Source organism: Rutidosis leptorrhynchoides, chromosome 1 (genome assembly GCF_046630445.1).
Source record: "Rutidosis leptorrhynchoides isolate AG116_Rl617_1_P2 chromosome 1, CSIRO_AGI_Rlap_v1, whole genome shotgun sequence".
Taxonomy (NCBI): domain Eukaryota; kingdom Viridiplantae; phylum Streptophyta; class Magnoliopsida; order Asterales; family Asteraceae; genus Rutidosis; species Rutidosis leptorrhynchoides.
Window position 1 is genome coordinate 436,374,367 of NC_092333.1, and position 18,660 is coordinate 436,393,026.

The window sequence follows — 18,660 nt, forward strand, 5'->3', positions numbered from 1 at the left end:
CATGGAACACGGATAGTGTTGACTAGTACACTTCACCATAACGCGATCTCAAGCATTGCACCCCTCTTGAGGGATTCTTAGTTAATTAAGGAACTATTTGTTCGAACACATAAAGGACAAGATGACTGTCAATTCCATGGGTTACCAAATGATGATCCTAATTCTCACCTCGATAACTTCATATCTCTTTCGAAGTCCTACAAGCAGTCAGGGATAGGACAAGATATAGTCCGGCTATACTTGTTCCCCTATTCTTTCACTCATCATGCACAAACATGGTTCGAAGGACTGGAAAAAGATTCCATCACGTCTTGGATGGAGATGGCTACTAAATTCCTAACCAAATATTTCTCTCCTTCTAAACAAACTAAGCTTAAGAATGACATCATTAACTTCAAACAAAATTATGATGAATCTCTTTACACTGCATGGGAGCGATTCAAAACCCTACTGAAGAAATGCCCTAATCACAAGTTAGAACTATCAGCCCAAATCTGCACCTTATACAACGGTCTTACGGTAAATCATAGGACGACGATCGATGCCGCCGCTCAAGGAAATCTGATGAACCAAACCGCAGACGAAGCATGGGAGTTTCTTGAAAACATGACAATGCATCATCATGACTGGAACAGTGGTGAAACAACTTCATCATCTGCACCACTCTCCGCACTTAATAATCAAACAGAGGCCATCAAATCTCTCACAGACAAGATGGAGTCTCTTGCCAAACAACTCGGAGAATTGAAGACGCAGCCGCAGCAAGTTAACCAGGTCCAGGCCTGTGTTAATTATACCAACCCTCAACCTACTGAAGAATATCAAGTTGAGTATGAAAACCCTGACGGTTCAGTCTGTTACCCAGCTCGCCAATCAAATCCCGGATTCAATCAACAACCTAGGGTTAACCAATTCCAAAGAAAAAACCAACATTTTCGCTATCGTTACCCACCTTATCCACCTCAACAATCTCAATTGACTTACGATCAACCACTTCCACTCACTGGCCCACCAGCTGAGAAAAATTTCGCAACCACCCAAATTACAAAAGTAGCCAACCCCACTCTCGGAACTGATGATCAGTTGACACAGTTAATTCAAGGACAACAACAGTTAAATCAGAGAACTGCATCTAGACAAGACCAGACAGAGATACTAATGAGATTTCAACTGGCTCTTCTCAAAAGTCTAGAAACGCAGCTCGGACAGTTATCACAACGCCTTGAAACCCGACCCCAGGGAAGGTTACCTAGTAATACTATCCAAAATCCCTACATAGAGGAAGCTAAGCAAATGGACTCAGTAATCCCAGGAGAAGAACCACGGAGAAGGTCAGCTAGAATCAAGAACAAATCAACGTATACTCACCAGTTGTCCACCACAACTCCAGTTCGTGTACCCTACCCTGAAAGGTTACAGGAGGAACCATCTAAGCTTGATTCCTTCAAACTTGATGGAAGATTCTTGGACACCGTGTCCAAAGTGCCTAATCAAAAGAGATATATCCGAAGGCTTCTCTCTACAAAGGAAAAGATACCAGATTCTAACAAAAGTCCCCTGAGTGAAGACTACTCAGCAGTACTCAGAAACTCTCTACCACAGAAGCTAGGAGATACGGGCCGATTCATTTTCCCATGTTCAATCAACCAATCAGGAACCATTCATGCGCAAGCAGATTTAGGATCCAGTATCAATCTAATCACCTACTCTCTCTACAAGAGATTAGAGTTAGGAGACTTGTCACCAACCAAAATGACAATCCAACTTGCCGATCATACAATTCAATATCCTAAGGGCATAGTTGAGAACGTCTTGGTGAAAGTCGACAAATTCTTGTATCCTACGGATTTCGTAGTGATAGACATTCAGGAAGACCTACACACACCAATAGTGTTAGGAAGACCTTTCATGAATACGGTTAGGACACTCATTGATGTGTACAATCAAACCCTGATGTTACGATCACATGGGGAGAGCGTTACCTTCAAAATAGACTGACCTACCGATCTTTCTGGACAGGAAGAGATGTTTGCTATTTCCACCAGACGGATCACTTCCGATGATGAGTCTCCACCACCAGCCGAAGATATCGAGATGGGTGTCGAGTCACAGTCTGTTGACGACCCAGAAATGGAAGAAGAGGATTTCATCGAAGAAATAGAGGAAGAGGAGGAATCTGAAGAGGAAGAGGAAATGAAAGACGTAAAAAAACTGCGATAATACCATCTCCAAGCCTGGAGCGTCACGAAGAAATAATGAGGCTTGAGACTAAAGATCACAGTTTAATCATTCGCTTCAAGAAGAAGACCGATAAGGTTGAAGTTAAGGACATAGAAATTGATCCTGAAAGTGTCAAAGTGAAGAACCAAAATACTGAAGAAACCCGTTCATCGGATGAATCTTCAGACGATTATTCTAATGATAATAACGAGGAAGAGCCACATGAAGACATTTTGGATAGCTCTTATTCTCCATCCAACCCAGATCAGGAGGTGCCGGACTCTTCTTCAGATCGGATCCCGATCATATCCACTCACGCCGATATGATAACCTTCATCAATGACACCGATGAATTTGAAGAGATTCTCGAAGCCATCTATAAATCAACAATTGATTACACATTACGCTTAACCGAAAGAGTCACGGCTATCAAGAACAAACACGATCGTTATCTCCAGAGAGAAGACAATAATGCTGAAATCCTAGAAGAACGCATCCAAGACTTTATCAATACCCTTCACGATCATATCTACCGCGAAGAAAGGTAACGAGAGCACGACTCAATAGTTCGCACTATTCTAGAGACGAGATTTTGTTGAGATCAGAAGATCATTTACTCTAAGGTTTACAACGCCTTAGCCGGATCTGCACTTCCGTTCTCATCAATTCAACGAGCACTACTGACTCTCATCTGGAAGCATATGGATATTTCCACCAGACGCCCGACTTATCACTCCGACTAAAAAATGATCGAGGATATTGTAACAACCCGACTTTTTCCGTTTACTAACGTTACTTGTCCGTTAAATATTTAACGGTGATTACTTAGAACTTTATGTGTTTGATTGATTTAAATGCATACTTGATCCTAGTGGATTACTTGAATTAATATTTTATATTAATTTATGAACTTATTTCGGATAGCGAAATAACTAGAAAATGTTACGATTAAGTTAATCGCCTAGAAAGCTTTTCAGTTTACGAAAGTTAGAGAGACGAGAAAATAATTATTTTTAATAATTATTAACTTCAAGAAAAACCTATTTAATTTATTATATATTTAATGAATTAAACTTGGTGGGATGCGTTTTAACGATCAGTTAACGTTCCGGGAACCCGGTACGGTTAACGACAACTAGAAACGGACCACACTTAGTGTTTAAGCAAGCCAAAGCATAATGTAATTTAATTTTAATAATTATATTATATAATTATTATTTTTTAAAAGTACTTTCAATTTAATAGAATTTATATAGATTAAAAACGCGAGAAATTAACGTTTATCGATTCTGTTTGCGTTTTCGGTTAACGACACTCGAGGGATTTCACAATACTTGAACTACCTAGACAAAATGAATCCCAAGGAGACTTATTTCAGCCCCTAGGCCAAAATCCACAAGAAGGGGGCTTCTTTGACTTATTTTGGGCTAAAAGGTTACTAGTGGGTTTGTAATTAGGCCCTAAAGCTAACCCTTAAAACCCATAATTGGAAAAATACACCCATTCACTCCCTCCTATCCCTAAACCACGAAAATTGCAGCTCCTCCCTCATCCTATCATCTTCATTCATCAACACCACACAAACGCCATCAATTTTGATTGTTTGCTTGAACCTTCAACACGAAAGTGCTTCCTTTGATCGTCCTCTACACGCTAGTACTAATTGATTTGTGTTTTAAGGTATAAACACTAACCCTAATTTTATTAGATCAGTTTTTATGTCAATTACATAGTGTATTGATGTCTAGTGCTCAATTACATGCGATTAGAGTTGTCGTTAGTCGTTAATTTGCTCGATTGTTGTCTTTGTTATGAAAACCGAATTTGATTGTTATGAATCTAGTTATATGAGTTTTTTTACTGATATTGTATTGTATCTAGATGTATAGATATCGAAAAATTTATAAGTTTGGACTTTGATTTTGCTTGATTTCGTTATCGCATGCTCAAGATATGCTTAATCGAAGTTTTCGTTAGGGTTTAGACGATATCCGAATTTTATATGTTGAATGCTTTGTGTTTTAGCTTATAAAATGTTTACTACTGTATTCCTTATAAAAAGTTATGCAATTTGGACTTAATATTTGCATCAAAAGGTTATGTAATGCTCCCGTTACGTCAAAACGAAGATTTGGTTCTTAAAGTGAGCTGAATCGGTTTTCAAAGTTACATAAAAATTGCTAGAGTGAACTAGGAGTTGATTGAGACTTTGATCTTCTGTAATATGTTAGTCTAAGTGTTCTTTGACAGGTTTCATTTGTATGCGAACTTGCAAGAACATGATTTTCCATGAGATATATGCTCGTCTAAGTGATGAGTCTAGTTGATGATTAAAAACTGATAGGTCTGTAAAGGTTTGCTAAACTGTACAAATTGGCTAAAGAAAAGTTTCTGATTATTTTATCACTAAAATTTTAAGATGATTTGAGATGACTCCAATTGTCCGTTCATCAAAATCTATTTTCTATATTTTTCGAAAAATGTTTAAAACTGACGCGCGGGCAGAAATTGCTATAATGAACTATGATTAGACCCTTTTTGATATTGGACTTTTACATATCGTATGAGGCTTTGGCTAGACTTTTTGGAATCGATTTTAAGTTTTTTTATGAACTGGAGTTTTTCATGATTTATTGATTTATGTGCTATGAGCTATAGTTGGATCTTTCTACGACGTACGAATTTCTAAGGCATGCTTTAAGGTGCAAAAGTGCAATATGCTTAATTATGACTTGTAAATTGATACTTGACCTATGTTTGATTAGTTGACCATATTTGTATGACCTACTGAGATGTTTGAATTTAGTTGACCACTTTGACCAAGTTGACTTTAGGGTTGACTTGCTTGGATTAGTTGACTTTTACTTGTTCGTTGAGTCAGTCAGAGCACTAGGACTTTGCGTACACTATGGGTTGACATAGTATGACCTATATGTGTATACTTAAGATGACCTACATGATTAGGTTTCATTTTTCGATCGAGATTGTTCGACTGCAGTACGTTTTGCTAAGATATTTCAGGTGCTTTTGCTAAGGTGAGTCTACAGTCCCTTTTTCATCATCATTTTTGGGATGAGATACATGCTACTTTTGAACTATTTTCTTAAACTGTTTTTACAATGATATTACATATTAGGCACGAGTAACTTACCAAGAATATACATATGAGTTCAGATCAAAAATCCCTTAGCTTGATTATATTAGTTACTTTGTAAGCTCGACTTATAGGGACGGTACCGTTAGGTTTGACAAACCTCACCGCAACTTTAAACAGGTGCTTATATAGTTGTTACTCGTACACTTGATTGGTGTATCGCCAGGATAGGGTAAACTAAGATATGGGCTCGGCTCACGCAAAGGTTAAAGCTTTATAATCAAGTGCTCATGATAAGTGTATATTATTACGAAGCTTTTCAGAAATCTCGTGGCCTAACTTACGAAGAACGTTACTTAAAGATGATGTTTACAAACTTGAAACTGGACATGTTAATGTCTACAAACAGATGAAATGAAAAGAACTTTTTGATGTCACTCACAGTTGAAACTTGACATCTTACAAACAGTTTATTACTTAGCATTTGCTCTATGCAAACTTTTGAGATTAAACCTTAGCGGTTTATTCAGATAAACGATTTTCAGAAATGATTTTGACATACGATTTATGGAAACTGTTTTATGAAACTTACGACAACTATTTACTCAAACCTGTAGATTCACTCAACTTTATATTGATCCGTTTTGCATTTTTTATCTCAGGTATTAGTTGCTTCCGCTGTAGAACATCGCTGTTATGTAGAAGTCAAGCCAAGCATTGGGACCAGAGTTAATACGCCGTTAGTGGATTCTGACAGGGTATTACATTTGGTATCAGAGCTTTAGCTATAGGGAACTAGGATACATTAGTGTGCTAACAGTAGGGCGCATTAGTGGGTCTAGTCTATTAGCCGTGTACTTAGAATGACTGTTATATGCCATGCTTGCACTATTTGCTCCACTATGCTACCCGTAGGGCTACATATTAGATATCAAATGCATATACGCATCTATACCCATAATGATATGGACTTGGACTAGATATATGATGTCATGAATCACATACGTACACACGACACAACACTTAAGAGCATTAAGTTGACTACGCTATCTTGAACTTATGGAGTGATGTCGAATGGATATGTGAGATAGCGTAATGTAATGACCGGGATTACATTACGGTAACTCATTTAGAAGTTCCGACATCATAAAATAAGGAATTGGGAGCAAGTCAAGTAGGTTACTAGAATAAACATCGTTTAGAACTTGAACCGTATAGTCTCCAATATGTGTAGAAATTTACACTGTGCGAATTAATTGCTATTATAACCTATAAGAAATGTGCAATCACGTCACAATTTATCACTAATTGACAATGTCTGTCACCACCAAACACTACTTGACACTACGAAGACACTGCTAGAACATACTCATCATCTCATACCACTACTTATCGTTGCTTACTACTACAAAACGTCGCCTCTCACTGCTAGACACGACCGATCACTACTTTCTCACTGCTTGTCATTACTAGTTACTACTTGATGCCACCCACTGCTAGTTACCATACTAAATACTACTCAACACTACTAGCACCTCCACGATTTACTACTAGCTACTATGCATCACGACTCGTTTTGGATTTATCTTTAGAGGATGAATTCCTTGTAACAGCCTGCGAAATTCGTAGTAGATATTGTCTACTTAACATCCGACTTTCCTATCATTCAGCCACCCGCGGCTTCACAATTTTGCTTTCCAATACAAGTCTACCGGAAGAGGTATTCACACCTTCCCTCATAAAGGGTATTTCGTTCTTCTCCCCCACCGATGTGGGCAAGTCTGATAACTCACCCTGCTTTCAACATCAACTTCAATAAAGTTTGTCACGAATTCGTTCCTACTTAACAATCATAACATTTATATACTCTCAACACCGGTGCCGATAGAAGCTTAGTCGCTACAGAATTCCGTCACAACATTTAGAATCCAGTATCTGCCTTGGACAACGTAAACTATATGGAACTATCAACTGGGAATGAAATGCATCATGATTGATGTCATTTTAGTTTAAGGAGGTCCTGCTTTAAGAAGTTTGATCGTACACTTCCATCGTAAACGTCTCTCACTCGTAACTCACCCCAAACTTAAATCAATGATTGCTCTTAATCCTTTGCAAATTATAAGTTAAGACCCATACCGTTAAGCTCATAACAACCTTCCGTACCGAACAGTACTCTTTCCGACGATTGGCGAGCCATTACAATAGAAATCTACATGAGTGATGCTTGGAGTTAAATTATTATACTTGGACTACCATATCTCTTTATTTAACATTGTGGTTCGAATGGACTGGTTATCTGATGACACAACCAAGGCTGTTGCGACCAGAAGGCCATTCGAATTTCTTTTACCGAAGACGAATCAATGATGGTGTACGGAGAGAAGATCAGTACACCATTGCGTTACATTAATTGCTCGAAGGTTCAAAAGTACATGAGATAAGGATGTCTCGCAATTCTAGCACATGTGAGCAAAGTTGAATAAGCAGTTAAGAGACCCGAAGATGTCCCAACCGTTAGAAATCTTCCTTAAGGTCCTTCCGAGAGAATTACCATATCTTCCACCTCATAGAGACGTAGAATTTTAGATTGACTTAGTGCCTGGAGCAGCGCTTGTAGCAGGTGCACCGAATAGATTTGCACCTTCTGAATTGCAAGAGTTGTCTAGTCAGTTACAATAGCTTTTAGACAAGGGATTCATTCAACCGAGCTCTTCACCATGGAGAGCACATGTGCTCTTTGTTAGGAAGAAGGATGGATCTATGAAACCTTGTATCAAGAATAGATACCCGCCATCAAGAATCAATGATTTGTTATATCAGTTGCAAGGATCTGGATGTTACTCTAAGATGATCTAAGGTCATGTTACCATCAAATGAGAGTAAAAGAGACAGATATACTGAAGACAGCATTTAGGAAACGCTATGGTCATCATGAGTTTATTGTAATTTTGTTTGGATTGACGAACGCACCAGCTGTGTTTATGGATCTCATGAACCGTGTGTGTAAGACATATTTGGACAAGTTTGTTATTGTGTTTATCGACGATATTCTGATATATTATAAGAACGAGGAGGAAAATGAGCAACATCTTCGTTTGCTACTTGAGATGCCCAGGAAGGAGCTGATGTATGCGAAGTTTTCAAAGTGTGACTTTTGGTTACAAGAAGTTCAATTTTTGGGTCATATCGTAGGTGTAAATGGTACTCACGTTGATACTGCGAAGATAGAAACGATCAAGAAGGAGGAGACTCCTAAGTCGCCAACGCATGTTCGGAAATTCTTAGGTCTTGCATATTATTATAGAAGATTCATTGAGGAATTTTCTACTATTGCCCGACCGTTAACAGCATTGACTCACAAGGATACGAAGTATGAATGGACAGAGCTGCATGAGTCCACATATCAGTTGTTAAAATAGAAATTAACTACTACCCCGATTTTTGTCTTTACCCGAAGGAACTGAGGATTTCATGGTCTACTGCGATGCTTCACGATAGGGTTTTGGTTGCGTGTTAATGCAACGTAAGAAAGTGATTGCATACGGATCACGACAATTGAAGATACACAAACAGAATTATACAACTCATGATTTAGAACTTGGTGCTATAGTCTTTGCACTGAAGATGTGGAGACACTATCTGTATGGTACTAAGTTTACTGTTTTCACGGATCACAAGAGTTTGCAACATCTTTTTGATCAGAAACAGCTTAATATGAGACAGAGGCATTGGATAGAGCTATTGAATGACTACGACTACGAGATTTACTATCATCCTGGCAAGGCTAATGTCATTGCAGATGCCTTGAGTAGGAAGGAAAAGGCTAAACCTCTCCGAGTTAGAGCATTGAACATGACTGTTCGAACGAACCTTACTTCTCAGATACGCGATGCACCGCTAGAGGCATTAAAGGAAGAGAATGTTGCTATTGAGTCACTCAGGGGAGTAGATAAGAAATTCGATGTTCAAGATGGAACTCGATATTTCATAGATAGAATTTGGGTACCGAAGTTTGGCGGATTAAGGGAACTAGTGCTAGATGAAGCACACAAGACGAGGTATTCCATTCACCCTGGATCTGACAGGATGTACCAAGATCTTAAGGCACTGTACTGGTGGCCTAATATGAAAGCAGATATAGCAACCTATGTTAGTAAGTGCTCAACGTGTGCTTAAGTAAAAGCAGAGCATCAAAAGCCATCAGGACTGTTGACACAGTCAGAGATTCCCCAGTGGAAATGGGAACGTATTACTATGGATTTCATCACTAAGTTACCCAAGACTGTGGGAGGTTATGATACGATTTGGGTTATCATTGATCGTCTCACAAAGTCTGCTCATTTCCTACCGATTAAGGAAACGGATAAGATGGAGAAGTTGGCACAAATCTATATAAAGGAAGTAGTTTCCCGACATGGAGTGCCAATATCCATTATTTCCGACAGAGACAGCAAATTTACATCTAGATTCTGACAAGCATTGCAAGAGGTAATGGGAATCCGTTTAGACATGAGTATAGCATATCACCCACAAACTGATGGACAAAGCAAGAGAACCATCCAAACACTAGAAGACATGTTAAGGGCATGTGTTATTGATTTCGAAAATGGATGGTATAGACATCTACCGTTAGTAGAATTTTCATATAACGATAGTTATCACGCTAGTATAAAGGCAGCGCCTTTTGAAGCATTTTATGGTAGGAAGTGCAGATCACCTGTATGTTAGACTGAGTTAGGAGATAGTCAATTTACTGGTCCTTAGATCATACACGAAACAATCGAGAAGATCGCGCAGATACAAGAGAAACTGAAAACGGCGCGAAGTCGTCAAAAGAGTTACGCCGACGTTAGAAGGCGAGATTTAGATATTCAGGTTGGAGATAAGGTTATGCTCAAGGTATCACCCTGGAAGGGTGTAGTGCGTTTTGGTAAGCGAGGAAAGCTAAGTCCGAGGTATATTGGCTCGTTTAAGATTACCGAAGGAATTGGACCGGCAGCGTACATACTAGAGTTACTGCAAGGACTCAGCGAAGTTCACGACACTTTTCATGTTTCTAACTTGAAGAAATGCTTATCAGGCGAAAGTTTGGTAATTCCTTTGGAAAAGATACAAGTTGATAGTAGACTTCATTTCGTAGAGGAACCTATTGAAATTTCAGGCCGTAAGGTCAAATGTATAAAGCAGAGCAACCTACCGATTGTTAAATATAGAAGGAACGCCCGTAGAGGACCAGATTCACGTGGGAAAGTGAAGAGCAGATAAGACAAAAGTATCCGCAACTGTTTCCCGAGGAGACGACTACGGCGGACATTCACTAAAATTTCGGGACGAAATTTTTCATAACAGGTGGGTAATGTAACAACCCGACTTTTTCCGTTTACTAACGTTACTTGTCCGTTAAATATTTAATGGTGATTACTTAGAACTTTATGTGTTTGATTGATTTAAATTCATACTTGATCCTAGTGGATTACTTGAATTAATATGTTATATTAATTTATGAACTTATTTCGGATAGCGAAATAACTAGTAAACGTTACGATTAAGTTAATCGCCTAGAAAGCTTTTCAGTTTACGGAACTTAAAGAAACGAGAAAATAATTATTTTTAATAATTATTAACTTCAAGAAAAACCTATTTAATTTATTATATATTTAATGAATTAAACTTGGTGGGATGCGTTTTAACGATCAGTTAACGTTCCAGGAACCCGGTACGGTTAACGACAACTAGAAACGAACCACACTTAGCGTTCGAGCAAGCCAAAGCATAATGTAATTTAATTTTAATAATTATATTATATAATTATTATGTTTTAAAAGTACTTTCAATTTAATAGAATTTATATAGATTAAAAACGCGAGAAATTAACGTTTATCGATTCTGTTTGCGTTTTCGGTTAACGACACTCGAGGGATTTCACAATACTTGAACTACCTAGAAAAAATGAATCCCAATGAGCCTTATTTCGGCCTCGAGGCCGAAATCCACAAGAAGGGGGCTTCTTTGACTTATTTTGGGCTAAAAGGTTACTAGTGGGTTTGTAATTAGGCCCTAAAGCTAACCCTTAAAACCCATAATTGGAAAAATACACCCATTCACTCCCTCATATCCCTAAACCACGAAAATTGCAGCTCCTCCCTCATCCTATCATCGTCATTCATCAACACCATACAAACACCATCAATTTTGATTGTTTGCTTGAACCTTCAACACGAAAGTGCTTCCTTTGATCGTCCTCTACACGCTAGTACTAATTGATTTGTGTTTTCAGGTATAAAAACTAACCCTAATTTTATTAGATCAGTTTTTATGTCAATTACATAGTGTACTGATGTCTAGTGCTCAATTACATGCGATTAGAGTTGTCGTTAGTCGTTAATTTGCTCGATTGTTGTCTTTGTTATGAAAACCGAATTTGATTGTTATGAATCTGGTTATATGAGTTTGTATGCTGATCTTTTATTGTATCTAGATGGATATATCTTGAAAAATTAATAATTTTGGACTTTGATTTTGCTTGATTTCGTTATCGTATGCTCAAGATATGCTTAATCGAAGTTTTCGTTAGGGTCTACATGATATCCGAATTTTCTTAGTTGCATGCTTTGTGTTTTAGCTTATAAAAAGTTTACTACTGTATTCCTTATGAAAAGTTATGCAATTTGGACTTAAGATTTGCGTCAAAAGGTTATGTAATGCTCCCGTTATGTCAAAACGAAGATTTGGTTCTTAAAGTGAGCTGAATCGGTTTTTAAAGTTACATAAAAATTGCTAGAGTGAACTAGGAGTTGATTGAGACTTTTATCTTCTGTAATATGTTATTCTAAGTGTTCCTTGATATGTTTCATTTGTATGCAAACTTGCAAGAACATGATTTGCCATGATATATATGCTCGTCTAAGTGATGAGTGTAGTTGATGATTAAAAACTGATAGGTCTGTAAAGGTTTGCTAAACTCTACAAATTGGCCAAAGAAAAGTTTCTGATTATTTTATCACTAAAATTTTAATATTATTTGAGATGATCCAATTGTCCGTTCATCAAAATCTATTTTCTATATTTTTTAAAAAATGTTTAAAAACTGACGCGCGGGCAGAAATTTGCTGTAATGAACTATGATTAGACCCTTTCTGATATTGGACTTTTACATATCATATGTGGCTTTGGCCTGACTTTTTGGAATCAATTTTAAGTGTTTTTATGATCTGGAGTTTTTCATGATTTATTGATTTATGTGCTATGAGCTATAGTTGGATCTTTCTACGGCGTACGAATTTCTAAGGCATGCTTTAAGGTGCAAAAGTGCAATATGCTTAATTATGACTTGTAAAGTGATACTTGACCTAGGTTTGACTTGTTGACCATGTTTGTATGACCTAATTAGATGTTTGACTTTAGTTGACCACTTTGATCGATTTGACTTTAGGGTTGACTTTGGTTGACTTTTGTTGACTTGCTTGCATTAGTTGACTTTTACTTGTTCGTTGAGTCAGTCTGAGCACTAGGACTTTGCGTACACTATGGGTTGACATAGTATGACCTATATGTGTATACTTAAGATGACCTACGTGATTAGGTTGCGTTGTTTGGTCGAGATTGTTCGACTGCAGTATGTTTTGCTAAGATATTTCAGGTGCTTTTGCTAAGGTGAGTCTACAGTCCCTTTTTCATCAACATTTTTGGGATGAGATACATGCTACTTTTGAACTATTTTCTTAAACTGTTTTTACAACGATATTACATATTAGGCACGAGTAACTTACCAAGAATATACATATGAGTTCAGATCAAAAATCCCTTAGCTTGATTATATTAGTTACTTTGTAAGCTCAACTTATAGGGACGGTACCATTAGGTTTGACAAACCTCACCGCAACATTAAACAGGTGCTTATATAGTTGTTACTCGTACACTTGATCGGTGTATCGCCAGGATGGGGTAAACTAAGACGTGGGCTCGGCTCACGCAAAGGTTAAAGCTTTATAATCAAGTGCTCATGATAAGTGTATATTATTACGAAGCTTTTCAGAAATCTCGTGGCCTAACTTACGAACAATGTTACTTAAAGATGATGTTTACAAACTTGAAACTGTACATGTTAATGTCTACAAACAGATGAAACAAAAATAACTTTTTGATGTCACTCATAGTTGAAACTTGACATCTTACAAAAAGTTTATTACTTAGCATTTGCTCTATGCAAACTTTTGAGATTAAACCTTAGCGGTTTATTCAGATAAACGATTTTCATAAATGATTTTGACAAACGATTTATGGAAACTATTTTATGAAACTTACGAGAACTATTTACTCAAACTTGTAGATTCACTCAACTTTATGTTGATCCGTTTTGCATGTTTTATCTCAGGTATTAGTTGCTTCCGTTGTAGAACATCACTGTTATGTAGAAGTCAAGCCAAGCATTGGGACCAGAGTTAATACGCCGTTAGTGGATTCTGACGTGGTATTACAGATATTCACAGCTTTTTCGCTCTCTTGGAGAGAGATAACTTTGAAAGCACACCAGAGAGGCTAGTAATTTACGTAACAATTGATCACCACACCGATCTAATTATCAAAGAGTTACAAGACGCAGTCACAGAGGAAGTAAGACGCAACAACCCGTTATCTCATCTTGAACCAGACCGAGTCAAAATTGTCACCTACGTTACTAAGCAGATAGCACGTATTTTCCAAGAATCCACGGATCCTAATTTCACATTCAAAGCCGGATGTAGGGAGATATACTCAAAGACGGTAACATTAATGCTTGGGTCAGGGCTGCTCTTCACTTCTTTTCAGCTTCGCCTCTTAGTAAATTTGTGCAAAGCTACGAACTCCTACTATGGAGACCACCGATTAGAAGATTTTGAGATACTGAAAATACAGTTTCTGACACTATTTGAAGATCTCCGAAATGAGCATCCTATCAGTGACATAATCACCACCAGCACTGCCTCAATGATTGACATTCATGGGTCAACCAGCAGAGCAGTGGATCATATTCTTATCGGACTTCAAGATTTGTCACGAGCCGAAACCGCGCATTATCTTTCTTTCAGAAGATCTTCAAGAGAAGTACCAGATCTGTTACCACTTTTGGTCCGACACTTTCTCAGAATTTATCCACCAAGACTCGCATTCTCTCGGGAAGACCACGATCATAACTACCAGAGGGGAATGATTACTCTTTAAGCATCACTAAGGTCGAGCCAACGACCTTAAACAAAAGCGCTTCTCGGGAGGCAACCCGTGCAATAAAGTAGAGTAGAAGAATAAATGATGACAAATGAGCCGATGAATAAAGGGAGAAACTTCCAAGCCAGCCAGCTCTCCAAAAGTAACCACGTATGCTGGGGTACCCTTTCTTCCCGCTACTAGTTTAAATTTTTAAATTATACCGCATCCTAAGCTCATCACTAAGTGTGGGATTTCACCCCAAATAAACACTAAACGAGTAATCCCAAATCTTCAAATAAAACTCCTAAGTGTGGGATACACTAGGAACATTGAGGACAATGTTCGTTTAAGTGTGGGATGTTGTTATAATTGATATCGACTAAAAAGTCATGTTTTTACCCCCCGATATTGAGTCCTGAAAGCATAAAGTTCAAAACTTTGTTAGCAAAATAATCACTTTTTTGGTTAGATTTGTAGGTAAAGTAATTACGACGACGATGCAAGAAGAATCGAGAAAATTGGAGCTAAAACGAAGATTCTAGAGCGAAAACAGTGAAAGACAAGAAATCAAGTTACGATCCAGGAAAATCAGCTGACCAGGTAAGCCAAACGGCCTGCCAAACAACCTGCCAAATGGCTTGCCTGGCTCATAAACGGCCTGCCAAACAGCCAGGGCAAACGGCCCTGGCAAACGGGCTGGTTTGGCAAACGGCCCCTGCAAACATCCTGCCAAACGGCCTTCCAGCCGTTTGCAGGGAAAATCCAAGTCTATTTAAAGGCTTTTTGTCATCCAATTTCAACACACTTCTCTTCACTCTCTTACTACAATACACTTTCTCTCACTAGAGCTTTCAAGGCTTTCTCACCTCCGAGCGGGAAATTAATTACCCGGAGGTGAACGTCGAAGATTTTAATAGGAGCAGTCTAGAGGATGTCAGCACTTGTAATGGTCCAGATCTCTTCTGTAAATGGTGAACGCTTTCCTTAATTTAATAAAGTGATCTTATTATCTTAAGTTGCTTTCATCTTGCATGCCTATTTATCCGTTGCAAATGTTTATAATATGTTGAATACTTTATCTGAAACTTATGCTATTGTTATGCTGAAACCCTGACGGTTTAGAAGTTTAATTTATGGATCACCCTTTCCGCTTATTCACGTGGCTATCACCTAGTATTAGGACTTGATCAACCCTAGAAAACGGGTAAGTAGTTATGTGTGCTTAACATCACAATAGGGATATATTACCTACGTATGAATAATCATTTATTCATCAAAGAAGAGCTACCCATTTAGGTTGTGGTTAGAGTAGACAATATAGAGTTCAGTGAGTACTAGTCTGCTTAGAAGCATGATTCGCGTCAGAAGCAACGTTCTTGAGATGTTGTAAGATGATCCGGGGTTGAATAAGTGATCGCAAAGGAGAGACCTCAAATCCATTTAGCAGTAGCTTAGAATATCTAAGATTGCACATCTGTTAATGTTAAGGCATAGCTTAGTATTAAATGGTGGGATATTGCTTCAGTTAGATAAACTAGAATTAAGAAAAGCTGAGACTTTCCTTTAGGGATATACCACTTTGTTCATGTACCTAGGATTCTATCCATAAGGTCGTTTAAATCCTCTAGGTTAACGTTGGGAGTAGGGATATCCGTCTTAGCCATAATCTTCAAGGCCTAAACTCTTAGTGACAAATCAGTTAGGTTTAAAGCCCAGTTGATTGAGGTTTAGTGTTTATTCTAGGAAGATAAACTCTTGTGATAATTCCCCATCAAAATTCTATTCTTCATACTTATCTATCTTTATCCTTCTAGTTATATTAATATAATCATAGTTAATCTTAATCTATCACCACTTGTCACTAGGGTTAACTATATAGGCACTTTTGTCCCACATTACTGAGCAAACATACAAAAATAAGAACCTGAGTTATATTTACCACTTACTCGTTAAAAGGAAGACAAGTAGGTGAATTATAGCTAGGAAACCCCAGCTAAATATAAATAAGAAAACCATTAATCTCTTTTGGTAGTCAAATCTGACGTGTTGCGACCTAACGACACCGCACAAATAAAACCGTCCATTTTGGCCATATCAAAAGTAGAAGTAAGTTTTTGGCGCCGTTGCCGGGGACTTATTTTCTATCTGTTATGGTAACTGTTGATTCTGTCAAAATATCTGCGATTCTTGAGTGGTGTCTAAGAAAGTCAATTATACACGGACTTGGTTGTTGGATTTTTCGAACAGTCTCCAATTATATTGGAACAAAAAGGATCATGCCTCTCTGTTGTCAGCCTGGCTACTTGTTTTAAAGATATATTAATAAGAAACATACATGCTTAACAAACAGGGAGTTTTTCGGTATAGGATTTAAAGTCGCCGTTATAGTAAAACCTTTTCAAAGCTATAAAATATTAATTATGGTATTAATTTCTGTAGATTTCAATTCAAACTTAACCAACTACAAAGAAAGTGCGAATGGCAGTTGCTCTCCCACAACTTCGGAAACCGGAGAAGTTTTCCTTTATAAAACAAAAACAATTCTAAACCCTGATGAATCTCATCAAGAATTAGTTCTTGATCCTTGTAGTTCAAGAAGCCGGATAATTTCATCTGACTTAGAGATTTCAATGCTTTTGGATGAGGTTTACTCAAATGAACCAGGATTCGACCCTCTTCACGATCCAAAAGGGAGGCTCAGTCTTAACGAACTCCTGATTACGGAAGATGAAATACGGGAAGAATATCCAACTACTTTCAAATATCCAGACTTTTTTGAATTTAATCATAAAGAGAAATGACACACTGATAAAACTAAAGCTCCGTTTGCTGAAAATCTGTTAAATCCTAGTAGAAGGTTAGACGTCTATAGAGAATTCATTAGGCACCTCTATTCCTCAGACTTCCCGTTCTCAGCATTTCAAATCAATCTGTTAAAAGAGCTACGTTCTCAAGTTCGTTCTCTTCACAAACTGTTAAAAGAATGTGGGGATGATATTTTCGTCAAGTATCGGGATGCAGAAATTGATTTAGAGTCATTGATAATGCTAAAAACGAACATATATTTCATAGCATTATTCCTCAAGAAAGACAAGCTTTTAGTTGCAATTGTTCTATTTACAAGTGATATTCGTTTAAATAATAAAAGGTGAATACAAAAGACAGATTCGACGAACTGAAGACGCAAACGACTAAAAAGCTCAAAAGTACAAAATACAATCAATGAGGTTCCAATTATTGATAAGAAACGTCTCAAAATTACAAGAGTACAAGATTCAAAACGTAAAGTACAAGATATTAAATTGTACGCAAGGACGTTCGAAAATCCGGAACCGGGACCAGAGTCAACTCTCAACGCTCGACGCAACGGACTAAAAATTACAAGTCAACTATGCACATGAATATAATATAATGTATAATTAATTCTTAAAATTAATATATATATTATATTATATTATAAAACCGTCAGCATAAAAAAACAAAGACTTTTGAGTCTCCCCAGTTGGCCATGCGATCGCATGGCCTGGAGGAAGAAACTCCATGCGATCGCATGGTGCACAGTTCCAGCCCACATGCCTATAAAAATCGAGCTTTGGTGTAACACAAAACACATCTTTTTCTTCTCCTCATTCATACGTAGTATATATTTATATTTATATTTTAATTTTAATTTTAATTTATAATAATAAGGGTGTGTTAGCGAATGTTGTAAGGGTGTAAGTCGAAATTCTGTCCGTGTAACGCTACGCTATTTTTAATCATTGTAAGTTATGTTCAACCTTTTTACATTAATGTCTCGTAGCTAAGTTATTATTATACTTATTTAATCCGAAGTGATCATGATGTTGGGCTAAAAATATTAAAATTGGGTAATTGGACTTTGTACCATAATTGGGGTTTGGACAAAAGAACGACACTTGTGGAAATTAGACTATGGGCTATTAATGGGCTTTATATTTGTTTAACTAAATGATAGTTTGTTAATTTTAATATAAAGATTTACAATTGAACGTCCCTATAAATAACCATATACACTCAATCGGATACGATGGGCAAGGTATTTATATGTACGAATAATCGTTCATTTAACCGGACACGGGAATGGATTAATAGTCACTAGAATTATTAAAACAGGGGTGAAATTATGTACAAGGACA

At 37.4% G+C, this 18,660-nt stretch overlaps 1 non-coding gene across 1 annotated transcript; it reads right to left on the reverse strand.

The window, feature by feature from the left end:
- Nucleotides 1-369: 369 nt before the first annotated feature.
- On the reverse strand, nt 370-476 carry LOC139886736 (small nucleolar RNA R71). The gene has a single exon (XR_011772605.1). It is a non-coding gene; the product is annotated as a small nucleolar RNA R71 (small nucleolar RNA).
- Nucleotides 477-18,660: the final 18,184 nt, after the last annotated feature.